Below are 13,893 nucleotides of genomic sequence, written 5' to 3' on the forward strand. Positions count from 1 at the left end.
TCTTTTAGGCAATGGTGAGTCTAGGTACGAGCCCTGGGGCTCTTCCATCCGGGGGGTCTGGTTTTCCAGTTGGTAAGTCGTTTCCATAGATTCTCGGCATACAGCTCAAAGTCCGCAGTCCAGCCCAAGATGGAGTCCTGCTTTCAAGATGGAGCCTGTTCTGTCTGTTTCCTCCTTCATTGCCATTTCCTCCTCCAGGGGATCTTCCCCACCCAAGGATCGAACCTGAGCTTCCTGTGTCTCCTGCATTGCAGGTGGATTCTTTACCCACTGAGCCATGAGGAAAGCCCCAGCAAATGCTTTTTTTTTCTTTTTTTGAAAGTCACTCAGTCATGCCTGACTCTTTGCAACCCAAGGGACTATACAGTCCATGGAATTCTCCAGGCCAGAATACTGGAGTGGGTAGCCCATCCCTTCTCCAGGGGAACTTCCTGACCCAGGAATCAAAGCAGGATCCAGGTGGCCATCTGCTGCAGGTGCCTCTACCTTGCTCTCCCTCAGGGTGCTCAGCCTCACTAGCCAGCACTCAGGCTGTGTGCTCCAGGCCCACCCCCACTTTCCTCCCTGCCTCTCCCACTTTCCAGTATTGGCATTTCAAGTCCTGGAGCAGGAGAGAACTGAGCTGCCCAGCAGGGATGCCCAAAGGAGTCCCCTTCCACAGGTGAAAATTTGTTCATTCATTCAACAAACATTTATTGAGCACCTACTATGAGGTATTCAGTGGTCTAGGGTCCAGGTTGAGAGCAGTATTTAACAGACATGGTCACTATGCTCGTGGAGCTCACACAGGTTGTAGTGAGGCAGACAGACATGAAACAAATAAGCCACGAATGAATGAGGCCAGGTTAGACTTGAAACTTGCAGTGTTAAGTGAGAAAAGAAGACTCTTGAGAGTCCCTTGGACTGCAAGGAGATCAAACCAGTCAATCCTAAAGGAAATTAACCCTGAATATTCACTGGAAGGACTAATGCTGAAGCTCCAATACTTTGGCCACCTGATGTGAAGAGCCGACTCACTGGAAAAGACCCTGATGCTGGGAAAGATTGAGGGCAGGAGGAGGAGAAGAGAATGAGATGGTTGGATGGGATCACCAACTCAATGGACATGAATCTGAGCAAACTCCAGAAGTGAAGGACAGGGGAGCCTGCAGTCAATGGAGTCTCAAAGAGTTGGACACAACTTAGCAACTGAAAAACAACAGCAATGAAACAGGAAGGGCAGCTAAGGAATGCCTGGGATCTGGGGAGACCTGTCTCAGAGATGCTGAGACCTGCAGGACGAGAGGGGCCCAGCCTTGAGAGGATCCGAGGAAGAAGAGAATGGCAGGACAAAGGTACACAGTGGGGCGGAGCTCTGGCAGGCCAGGGCCAGAGAGGACCAGGGTGGCAGGAGGCTGAGGGCGGTCACGGGTGAGAGGAAGCTGGATAAGGCACAAGGGGCTAGATTAGGTGCAGGGCACAAAGAGGACTTGGGATTTTTTGGTAACTAGAATGAAGAGCCACTGAAAGTTTTAATCAGGTTTGGTAAGAACGAATTGAGAGAGCAGCATGGAAACATACATTACAGAATGTAAAATAGATAGCCAGTGGGAATTTGCTCACAGGGAATTTGCTTACAGGGAGCTCAAACCGGTGCTCTGTGATGACCTAGAAGGGTGCGATGGGGTGGGAGGCAGAAGCAAGGTTCAAAAGGGAGGGGACATATGTACACCTATGGCTGACTCACGTTGATGTATGGCAGAAATCAATACAATATTGTAAAGCAATTATCTTCCAATTAAAAATAAATAAATTTTTTCAAGTTTGAATCAAGTTTGTCTTTTGTGATCACTCTGGCTCCTGAATGGAGAGTGGCCTGCAGGGGTCAGGGAGGAGGGGAGGCTCCTCGGTTTGTGCCAGGGCCAGGTGATGGGAACTGACGCAGGTGTTTCCCAGGTCGAGCTGCAGCACTGTCCATACACTCAGCTTCTCCTGCTGCCTCGTCTCCCAGCAGGCATGAGGAGTGTGGCCTTTATTTCCACAGCCACCAACCAATCTGGGGGCTTGTCTTTCACTGTCCCAGCCAGGTTATAAATCCATGTCTATAGTTACCTGGAGCGAAGAAGAAGGAGACCTCAGACCAGAAAGGTTGCCCAGTGGCCAGGCTCCAGCTCAGGGGAGAATCCAACTCCACTCCCAGCACCACTGAGAAGCCCAACCCATTTTGCAGGAGGGTATGTGAAGGCTCTAGGGTTCAGGTTATTCTCAGCCTCTTGCTGGGCCTGGGATTCAAGCTCCTCCCAGTACCAGGGGAACAAGTAAGAGCAGTAAGAGCTCAGACTGTACATGCGCAACCTGGGCAAGAACTCCAGGTCCACCAGATCCAAGCTGTGTGACCCTGAGAAAATGACTTAACCTCTCTGAGCCTATTTACTTGATTAAGTCTTGCATTTATTCAACAAATATTTAGTGAGTATCTACAGTGTTCCAGGTCTTATTTACCACAGATGCTAAGAATGTTACAGCAAACGAAAGGATTTATAGCCTCGAAAGGAAGACAGGCAACAAGGCAACAGTTAATATGACTTACAATCTCTGCTAAGAAGTGAAAAATAGGGGTACAGGGACTTCCCTGGTGGTCCAGTGGCTAAGATTCCACACTCCCAATGCAGGGAGCCTGGGTTCAATCCCTGGTCAGGGAACTAGATCCCACATGCCACAACTAAGAGGTTTGCATGCCTCAGCAAAAGACCTGGCACAGCCAAATAAAGAAAAATATTTTTTTAAAAAGAGGGGTGCAATGGGTGATAATAATTAGGATAAAGAGATCTCTTTAGATAGGGTGAGATGTAATGAGATCATATACATATATCCCTCAACACACAGCTGGGTACGTGCTAAGGGCCAGCATCCATTAGTCACTATCGCTGGGAACATGGAGGGGAAGGTGAGGGCGTCAGAACTAGCCTTCAACTCCAAGCCCAGAGCTGGAGGAAGGAGGGGCCCCAGACAGCTGCCGCTTCCTCCACCACGGTCAGACTCAGGCCTGGACCCTCTTACAGGTGGGCAGGAAGAGCCCAACTCCTGACTCCAGGTGTTCACTCCACTTCCAGGTGTGGGAGAAGAGGAGACCCCAGCCCCTCCTCCGATGATGTGCCCGCTGGGTCCAGATGGTGGGACACCAGGGGTGGCAGGTCCTCATAGTGCTGCCCGTTGGGGATCCAGCCTTCCTGGGCTACAGACAGAATTTTCAAAACCTCTGCTGCCCCAGTCACGCAGAGCTGGAAGCCCCTCTGAAATCCTTCCCAGGGACAGTCAAAGAGACACGGGCCCCTTCTAAGTGGTCTTCAGCCCTGTGTCCTGCCTTTCTCCTCTTCCTCTAGCTGTAGTCATCAAGATGGTTTATAACCTCTCAATGGGGAGGAAGCTCCAGGGCTCTAGAGCTGGGCATGGGGTCTGCTCTGACCTTCTCCCGGACCAGAAGGGAGGAGCCAGCATCTTTGAGGGGTTCAGAGTTGGGATGAGAAAGGACAGCAGGAAATCAGTCTGAAATGGTCCTTCTCTATGGGCACCTCTGCTCACGGCCCAAGGAACAGACCATATAGATGGGTCCAGGCTCCGTTAAGAAACCCCCTCCACTCCCTGGGGACACCCAGTCCCCGCCCAGCCCCACTGCTACCTTCCTCACCTCTCCCAGCATCTGCTGCTCCCCTCCTTTCTTCGTCCTGGGGCAGTGGAGAGGCACGTGGGCCCCTTGAAAGTCATCCCAGATATCCAGGGGGATGCCCTGATCTTTTCTAGGCATCTCCATTTCCTGGGGTCTCCTTTGAATTTCTCTTTAATTAATAGATTTTACTTTTAGAGCAGTTTGGAGTTTATGGAAATATTGAGAAGGAATTACAGAGACTTCCCATGCATCCCTTTCCACTGCACAGTTTTCCCTTTTATTAACATCTTGCATCAGTGTGGTCCTTTACCTTTTCCAGTTCTCCATTTTGAGCACCCATGTTCTGCCCTGGTTCTGCTTCCCCCTCCCTGCTGTCAAATCTAGGGCCCACCACATGCCTGATGCACCAGGTAACCAACGTGCCAGGTAACCAATTTCATCGGGTATCTAATGCACCAGGTAACCGATGCCCCAGTTAATTAACGCACTAGGCAACCAAAGCACCAGGTGACTGACGCACCCGGTGACTGAAGTGGGTGTTGCCCTCCCTGGCGCTTGCCCCTGCTCCCTGCTGTGCCTAGCTCGCATCACCAGGTCTCCCAGGCTCCATCCCCCTAGAAAGACTGATTTATGAGAGGGAGGGAGGGGCGTGGGGTTGGGACACCCCAACACCTTTGATCTCCAAGGTTCCCAGTCACTTTCTCCTCCAAGGACCTCAGCCAGGTAAGAGACCCAGGTGAGCACTGGGATTTGGGGGACAGAGCGAACACTGGCCTCCCGCTGGTCCCTCTGACTTCCCTTAAGAAGTTAATAAAACTGCAGGCAAGGATGACCCAGAGGACATGATTTACTCAGGCTGGGGAAAAGCTTTCAATAAGGTCCCTCCATAAAAGGCCATTAAGGGAGTGGAATAACCACAGGCTAAGGGGCAACTGTTATGGATTCCAGAGTGGTTTAAGCGGAGGAATTTAAATGGATTCCAGAGTGGTTTAAGCGGAGGAATTAAAGAGGCATTCGGAGCTGAGAGACGTTATTAATAACCGCACTGGGCTCTTGGAAAGGCTTTTCATCTCCTTGAGCTTCCCAGGCACTGATTCCTCAACACCTGGGTCTCGGTGGATACAGAAGGAACAAGCTAGTGGAGGACAGGCACACCCCACTTTTAAAATTTTATTTATTTTTGGATGTGCTGAGTCTTCATTGCTGCGCACAGGCTCTCTCTAGTTTCAGCAAGCTGGGGCTACCCTGTAGTTGAGGTGCACAGACTTCTCATTGCAGTTCCTTCCCTAGCTGCAGAGCATGGGCTCCAGGCATGCGGGCTCAGCAGTCACAGCACACGGGCTTTGTTGATCCATGGCATGTGGAATCTCCCCAGACCAAGGATTGAACCCATGTCCCCTGCATTGGGGGGCGGATTCCTAACCACTGGATCACCAGGGAAGTCCTCACCCCTACTGAGCAGGACAAGTGGATGGGATGGGATGGGATCTTAGAGTTCAGGGTTCCCTGGAAGAACCTTCATGACACCCTTTCTACTGCTGAGACATGAGACTCTGGAAGGAAGGGCCTGCCCTGCTGGGGAGCATGGGGGTGAGGGCCACGTCTGGCCTCCAGTCTTCCTGCCAGGGCCAAGGACACCATGGGAAACTTACAGCGTGTGAAAGCAGAGAATCCACAAGTCCCATTTGGAGGCTCCAGGAGATGAAGTGCTCCCCTGGGGAAGAAGAGGCTACTTCCCCTGGCCTCCTTTGAGCTTGCTCACAGGGACCCTTCTAGAGCCTGGACACAGGCCTGAAGAAGCCTGGGTCTCACCTGTCTGTGGGCACTGCATCCTACCAGGATCTCCTGGACCAAAAGTCCGCCGTCCATAAGGTTTCACCCCTTCCTCCCAACCCATTTTTCAAGGCTCAGTTCAAGTGGCACCTCCTCCATGAAGTCTTCCCAGCCTTCAACCTGAATTTGCCCCTCTGAGTTGCACCCCCTCCACTGCCTACTCTCCATAATACACCCAAGGGCCCCCACTACTACACGGTTCCAGTCCAGCAAGGCTCCAACCTAGGTCCAGGGTCACCACAGCCAACCCAGTGTCTGCTTTGGGTGTCCCTCAAGATCTTGTTGTTCAGTCGCTCAGTCGTGGCCGTCTCTTTGCAGCCCCACGGACTGCAGCCCACCAGGCTTCCCTGTCCTTCACTATCTCCCAGAGCTTGCTCAAACTCATGTCCATTGAGTAGGTGATGCCATCCAACCATCTCATCCTCCGTTGCCCCCTTAGAGGCCTGTGCTCCTGGAAACAGTGGGCACAGCAAGGCCCTCAGAGGATCTCCCCACGGGGCTGAATTCTGAGCAGGCCTTCCTGGTACCTCCATCCCAGCGCAGCCTTTCTCTGAATGTTCTCCTTCCCAGAATTTATCTCTCCCACTAAAATTAGCATTCCTTTTAAAAGTTTTCACACTCTCAAATCGTTCCTTAAATGTGCATATTAACTGGGGAAAAGACTCGCCTTAGCTACTTCACCCAGCCTCACATTAATCTTCCTACAACCCCATTACAGGTAACAAGCCTGGTCCCCTTGGCTCAGCATCATAAACTCAGGGTGACTTCAGAGCAGTCTTCCGTGCCCAAGGCTGACAGCTGCAGAGGGCAATGCCACGTGGAGGGCTCTGCCTGCTGGCTTTGTCGTCCGCAGGCAGAGACCGTTCCCTTCTGGTTTCCTCATGGTACCCGCACCTTCACCTGGGGCCAGTGACCTCCTTGTTTTGTACAAGGGGAAGCTGAGTGAGTGAGAAGCCGAGTCAGTTGCCCAAGTTTTGAAGCAGATTTGAACTTAGGGCATCTGGGCTCCACCCCCATGGCCACCACACTGCACTCCCCAGGAAGTGGCTTGCACAGGGACTTCCCTGGTGGTCCTCCTGCTCCCAATGCAGGAAGCCTGGGTTCAGTACTTGGTCAGGGAACTAGATCCCAGATGCCACGACTAAAGAGTTCACATGCCACCACTAAGACCCGGCACAGCCAATTAAACAAATAAAAAATTTAAAGTGGCTTGTGGAAAGATGGTGATGGGCAGAAGGTGGCCATGCCCTGTGAGTTGGCCACCTATTGACTGTGTGACCTAGGCCAGGGCAATTAGGAGATAAGAGCAGATTTTAATTTATAACTGTTCATGTATAATACATTAATCCTTATCACAATTCTACGAAGTAGATACCATTACTACTGTTGTTGTTCAATCGCTAAGTTGTGTCCAACTCTTTGCAACCCTACAGACTGTAGCACACCATGCTTCCCTGCCCTCCACCATCCTCTGGAGTTTGCTCAAACTCATGCCCATTGAGTTGGTGATGCCATCCAACCACTTCATACTCTGTCGTCTCCTTCTATTCCTGCCCTCAGTCTTTCCTAGCACCAGGGTCTTTTCCAATGAGTCGGCTCTTCACATCAGGTGGTCAAAGTATTGGACTTCAGTATTAATACGGCTTCAGTATTAGTCCTTCCAATGAATATTCAGGGTTGATTTCCCTTAGGATTGACTGGTTTGATCTCTTTGCTGCCCAAGGGACTCTCAAGAGTCTTCTCCAGCACCACAGTTCGAAAGCTTCAATTATTCGGCACTCAGCCTTCTTTATGGTCCAACTCTCACACCCATACATGACTACTAGAAAAGCCATAGCTTTGACTATATGGACCTTTGTTGAAAAGGTGATGTCTCTGCATTTTAATATGCTGTCTAGGTTTGTCATAGCTTTTCTTCCAAGGATCAAGTATCTTTTAATTTCATGGCTGCATTACTACTGTTCCCACTGTTCTATATATAAGGACATTGATGCACAGAGAGGTTAAGTAACTCACCTAAGGACGGCTCATACACAGCAGAGTCAGGACTCAAAGCTGAGGAGACTATCCTCTCCCTACAACCCCGTTACAGGTAACAAAACCCCTCAGCACACCATCACTCCACTCTTACAGGCAGCCTCCCAGCCATTAACAACTGGAAACTTCTTGTCCTGATTTCAGTGTAACTTTCAGATCAGACTGCACCTCTGGAGTCTGTACAACCTCTCATTTGGCCCAAGCAAAGATGTCAAAGGGAGCAAGGTCCTACTCCCTGGCTCTGCCCTGCACCCCACCGAGCCAGCCACTACTTGGTGAGAGTCCCAGGGGTGACGACCATCTAGGACCTGAGTGTATTTTGGGTGTGCTGAGTCTTCACTGTTGCAAGTGGGCTTTCCCTAGTTGCCCTGCTCGGGGGTTTCTCTTGTTGCCGTGCAAGGACTTCTGTACTTGCAGCATGCTGGCTTAGTTGTCCATGGTGTGTGGGATTCTAGCTCCCCAACCAGGGACGGTCATGCCATGATCTTTTCCTGCATCCCCTGCACTGGAAGGTGGATTCTTAACCACCTGATCACCAGGGTAGTCTCAATCCTGATAATTCCTCACTAGAATTTCTGGGCTTTTTCCACCAGGACTGGAACCTCCCCATGGGCAAGTCAGGACACTCTCTCTGACTCAGCCTGTGTCTGGGAGGCAGGTCAGGCAGAGTCTGGAGGATTCAAACACTGGGACTCCGTCCCTACCATGAAGATGCCAACAGGATAGGTGACACAGAAACACACTCCCCCACCAGGTCCCTCCACTGCTGGACAAATGTCCCGAAGCCCCCACCGTCAGGCTAGACTATAACAGTGCCTCAGTGGAGATCTGTCTTCCAGAATCCGGAGATTGTTCCACCTTCTGTCCCTAATGAGTGTCCTCAGCCAGTTTCAAGGGGCAGTGACATCAGATTTCTGAGTTTGCTCCAGCCTTGGAGGGCAGGAGAGAGACCAGAGAGAGATGGGCCAGCTGGCAGGTTGCCGGGTCAGGAACCTGGTCCTCGCTACCTCGCTGGGCAATAGCAGTCCCAGGGCCTCCCGAGGTGATTTACCAGACAATGACAACCTTTAATGTCTGTTCTGCTATAATCTCCTTTATCTTAATACAATCTTTTCCTGTTGAACTCTCCAGAGCCCCAACTGCTATTTTCAATAGAGGGATTTTTTTTTTTTTTATTACAACTTGATACTGTGATTACTGTCGAACTCTCAGTCTTTGTGGAGGGGAAATTAATAAGTTTTTCTTAAGCGCTCTGCACAGGCACTGCATACTAATTAGGTCAGGCTGGCTCCCCCATGGCCGGAGTCGATTATCAATCTGGCCTCTCGCCTGCCGAGACCCAGTAGCTGTCACGTCTGCAGGGAGATGGTCGTGAGGTGTTGGCTCCTCCAGCAAGTACTGGCTATCCCCCAAGGGGTCAGGGGCCACCCTGCTCCATTCCTGCATGTGTCTAGGGGGCAGGAATTAGATATAGATGGGGAATCCCAGAACTAGAAGCAACCTTTGTTTTCAGCTCATACAGGCCTCCCCCTGCTGCAGTGCAGATGGAGAAACAGGCCAAGCGAGACGTGACCTGCCCACTCACAGACAGCCAGGGGCTAGCCTGGGGCTGTCACTCCTAGGTTAACATGCTGGGTCTCTCCCTCACTTCGTTTCCTGGAAGGTGTGTCTTCTCTTTCCTTGCTGTCTGACTACAATCCCTCTTGCTGCACTGTTGCCTCCGTCCTGTTCTGATTGGGCTGAAAGATTGACAAGTGAGTTTCTTGTCGCTGCCAGGAGAGGAAATGGAAACACGGCCCTGTCCCCACTGAATGCCACTCTCCTCCCAGCACCAGTCATGTTTGGCTTGATCGAGGGAAGAGCTCCCTCGGGCATCCTGCCAGCCGGGGCTGCCTGCTTGGGCAAGCATGGCAGTGAGCGAACGAAACAAATAGCACCCCCTTCTCCCTTGACTGTGGCCATCCACTCGGTCAAGCTTGTCACAGCTGCCCTGGGGAGGTTGGTGGCGGGGCGGGGAGGGACTAAGCTGACGCTACACCTCAAAGCTACAGCAGGCTTGGCAACAAGACAATTCTGGGGCCAGAAGGAAATGGAGGCACCTTCTGGTCTCAGGATTGGCCTGGAAAGTGGAAGAAAGCTCCAAGGTTGCCCCTGAGAAGACAGCCCATCCTTGTCCCCCAACCCAACTACAATGATGAAGAGCAGTTACTGGGGGCAAAGGGAGGGAGTCAGGTGAGACAGCAGAAGACTCCGATCACAAGGAAGTCTTGGCCCCCCACCCTGAACAGAAAAGAAAATGATCGCAATCAAAGGAAGCTCTAGTTGGAGGTTTGAAACCATCCCCCAGAAATGGACACCTGGGCTTCAGTGAACGCTCTGGTCCTGATGTCCCCGCTCTAGTGGACAATGGGTTCAGGTCATCAGGCCTCGGCTCCTGTTCAACCTCTGTGCTGCGTGATCTTGCATTTCTCAGGCGGCAGAATGAAGACACTGGGCCACTTGTCACCTACAGACATCACCTGGGAGGGGTGCTGAGGAGGGATAGGGGAAGGAAAACACCAGATCCAAAGTCATCTTGTTACAAAGATTGAGGCTCATGCAGTGGGGGAGTAAGACCCTTATGTAGTCATTCATTCGTTTGACAAATGGAGCACCTGAGAGGGTCCCTGTCCTCAAAGGCGCTCGTGCTCTGGAGCCAGAGGGTGGTCATGAAATAGGAAACCACATAAAATGACTTTAGCTAGGGTGAACACTCCCCAGGGATAAGACAGAGCTGGTGAGAGGGGGGATCAACTAGAGACCAGAGGTTCTCTGTGCCCTGTGCAGAGGTGACATGGAGGGCTGGGACGACTCAACCAGCTATGTCCTCAGAGAGACTGTGGCCCCTCTAGAGTGGGGACAGGTAAGGATTCTCCTCCTCTTGCCACCAGGGGGCAGAAGACAGGTTCCAAGCTGACACAATAATGGGCAGGCCAGTACCTGGACTCGAGAGAGCCTGGGCCATCAGTGGGGAGGCTGTAAGAACCTGGGTGGCCACCTGTTGAAGAAGAGAGGAGGGAGCAGACACTGGGACTGAGCTCTGACGGCAGAGTGACAGCACATTACTCTTACTAAGTAAATTAAAGCCATTAATCACTGTAATTAGCAGAACTGCTCAGCAGGCCTCTAGCCAGGCTATTAATACATTGGCACAGGCTGCCCCATGGACTGGGTGACCTCCCCACAGTTGACCAGTGCAGGCAGGCTCAGGGGTCGGCTGCCAGGCTTGGCAGGAGGAGAATAGAGATTGGGGCCCAAGGGAACCTTAGCAGGGGAGAGGCCCCTGTCCCTTCCACATGTCTACCCATGTCCTCAAGATTTCTTTGGATTAAGTGAATGGCCACGTCCCACTAGCATTGTAAGTGCCATGAGGTATGGACATTGTTTGCCTGGGTCATGGTTATGGTCAGCTCCAACATCTAGAAGAGTGCTAGGTACACAGCTGATGCTGGGAAAGTATTTGTTGAATGAATGGATGAATGAGTGAATGCATACACGCTACTCTCTCACTTCCAGGTAAACTGATCACAAACTGATAACTCTGCTTGGATCACTTCACTTTGCCAAGCTAATTCCTCAGATCCTTCAGGTCTCAGCTACTAAGATACCATCTCTCCTCGGAGAAGCCTTCTGGTAGAGGTAGAAACCCCCAGGTAGAGGCTATGTACCTCCCTTTCACACCTGGAGTCTCCTGTGCTTACGCCTGTACTGGAACTTAACACATAACATAACAATTGCTTGTTTATGTATCTCCCTCTCTCCCCACAAGACTGAACTCTCCATGACAGCAGGGGGATCATGGTATCTCCAGGCTTAGCCCAGTGCTTGTACACAGTAGGTACTCACAAAATATTTGTTGAATAAAGGAGTCAGTGTCAATGAATGAGGAATGGGAAACCAGCTGTGGGCTGCTCTGAGTCTCACCTGCTCTTCTCTGATTCCAAGTGGGCACGAGCAGCAGGGAGGCAGAACTGGAGTCCCCAGCCCTGGGTGCTGGGGCTCCTCTTCCAGTCACTTCCATCTCCCTAGGCTCACATTTTAATAATGGAGACATTCAACCATTAAAAAAAAGAGTGAAATAATGCCACTTAAAGTAACACAGTTGAACCTAGAGATTACTATGTGATCTTACCTAACAGCTTATGAAGTCAGATAGAGAAAGACAAATATTATATGATATCATTTATACGTGGAACCTAAAAATAGTACAAATGAACTTATTTATGAAGCTTATACAGATTCACAGGTGTGGAAAACAGTTTTATGGTTACCAAAGGTGGGGGGATAAATTAGGGGTATTGGCTTGACAGATACACATCACCATATACAAAATGGATAACAAGAATTTGCTTGAATAGCACAGGAAACTATATCTGATATCTTATAAAAGAATTGGAAAAAAGAACATATATATACACAGAATATATATATATATATATATATATAGGGGGGCAGGGATGCTTCCCGGGTGGCTAAGTGGTAAAGAATCCACCTGCCAACGCAGGAGGCGCAGGTTCAGTCCCTGGGTCGGGAATATCCCCTGGAGAAGGACATGGCAACCCACTCCAGTCTACCTGCCTGGGAAATCCCACAGACAGAAGAGCCTGGCGGGCTACAGACCATGGGGTCACAAAGAGTTGAACACGACCTAGTGATTAAACAACAACATAGATATAGAAGCAAGTACACACATGTACATAGAACCAAATCACTTTGCTGTATACCTAAAACTAGCACAGTATTACATATCAGCTATACTTCAGTGCAAGAAAAGAAGAGAAAGGAGATGTTGATCTCACAGAGCAGAGCCTCCGGGTCTCCAGGAGGGGTGATCCTGTCCCCAGAAGATCTTTGGCAATGCATCCACTGGGCTGTTTCCTCTACCCAGGCCCCAGTTCTCAGCACCCTGAAAAGGAACAAGGCCACACTGGGAGCTTTCTCCAGTGGCAGACCAGCCCCTCGGTTCAGCTTGAGCTTGGCCTTCCTCCTGAAATGGGCAGGCGGGTATCCTGAGACCATGAGGTGGCCTCAGGGATCAGAAGATGTTCATCCTTTGAGAACACAGGAAAGTGCTCAGGAAACTGCAAGATGCCACCAGCTGCAAGTGGGAGCAGGGGAGATGGTGCGAGCAGAGGCTAAAGGAGGGTTTACTGGGTCTCTAGGAGTGGGTGGGCTGGAGAAGGGGAGGCCAGGGATCAAGATATTAAATTGAGTCCACACTGGGGTTCCAATTGAGGTTCCTCACTGGGCATGTGGGTGGGGGCTTGGGGATGCCTCTGTGACCTCAGGGCCCTGTGGGCTCAGTCAAGGGACCTTGGAAGTCAGCACACCTGAGTGAGCATTTTTCTTTTTCTGCTTTCTGAGCCTCAGTTTCTTCACCAACAAAAAGTGATAACACATACCTGATAGGTGTGGAGCTTAAATTAGACAAAGCAAGTGAAATTAACTATGGTGTTGGAAAAGACTCTTGAGAGTCCCTTGGACTGCAAGGAGATCAAACCAATCAATCCTAATCAGTCCTGAATATTCATTGGAAGGACTGATGCTGAAGCTGAAGCTCTAGTACTTTGGGCACCTGATGAGAAGAACTGACTCATTAGAAAAAACCCTGCTGCCAGAAAAGACTGAAGGGAGGAGGAGAAGGAGACGACAGAGAAGGAGATGGTAGGATGGCATCACCGACTTGATGGACATGAGTTTGAGGAGGCTCTGGGAGTTGGTGATGGACAGGGAAGCCAGGCGTGCTGCAGTCCATGGAGTCCCAAAGAGTTGGACAAAACTGAGCGAAGTGAACTGAAGTGAAGCTCCTGTCACGTAACAAGTACTCAGTAAATATGGCATACAAGCTTTCCACAAACAATGGGACCAGGAGCCCCACTCAGGACCTGCTTCCTGGCGTGCACACCCCTGACACTGCCCGATGCCCCATCAATTTTCTTCTTCCTCAAATTGAAGGTCAGACTGCCTTGATATTGAGTAAACAGTCCTGACCCCTGACCTTTCTGAACAGGACCAATGATTAAACCCTTAGGGACATCCTGATCCACTCCTCTCAGAGTATAGGAGGCCAGCCATCGCCTACTGCAGATGGAAAGGTTACTGGTCAAGGAAGAGGAAATTTTCCTAGGAATATTTTTGTCCCAGGAAAAGGAAATTCAGTCCTAGGACTATAATCTTCCCACAGTTGGGTGAATGTCAGTTATTTCTACAGCCTAGTCCTTCTATTTCCTCTGAGAAAATACCCCCATTCCAGGTGGTACTGGTAAGACTGCCAATCAAGTGCCAGTCTCTCCCAAAGGGATGGGCACCTGGCTCCACTGTATCCACTCATTCCTTTG

The 13,893-nt window shown here is 50.6% G+C and overlaps 1 long non-coding RNA gene across 1 annotated transcript; it reads right to left on the minus strand.

Annotated features, from left to right (window-relative positions):
• Nucleotides 1-1,727: 1,727 nt before the first annotated feature.
• LOC113906579 lies at nucleotides 1,728-11,967 on the minus strand. Its single transcript, XR_003514930.1, has 4 exons — nucleotides 11,480-11,967; nucleotides 10,496-10,553; nucleotides 9,874-10,047; nucleotides 1,728-2,091 (listed from the first exon to the last, which is right to left on the minus strand). It is a non-coding gene; the product is annotated as an uncharacterized LOC113906579 (long non-coding RNA).
• Nucleotides 11,968-13,893: the final 1,926 nt, after the last annotated feature.

The sequence above is a fragment of the Bos indicus x Bos taurus genome, chromosome 16 (assembly GCF_003369695.1).
Source record: "Bos indicus x Bos taurus breed Angus x Brahman F1 hybrid chromosome 16, Bos_hybrid_MaternalHap_v2.0, whole genome shotgun sequence".
NCBI lineage: Eukaryota > Metazoa > Chordata > Mammalia > Artiodactyla > Bovidae > Bos > Bos indicus x Bos taurus.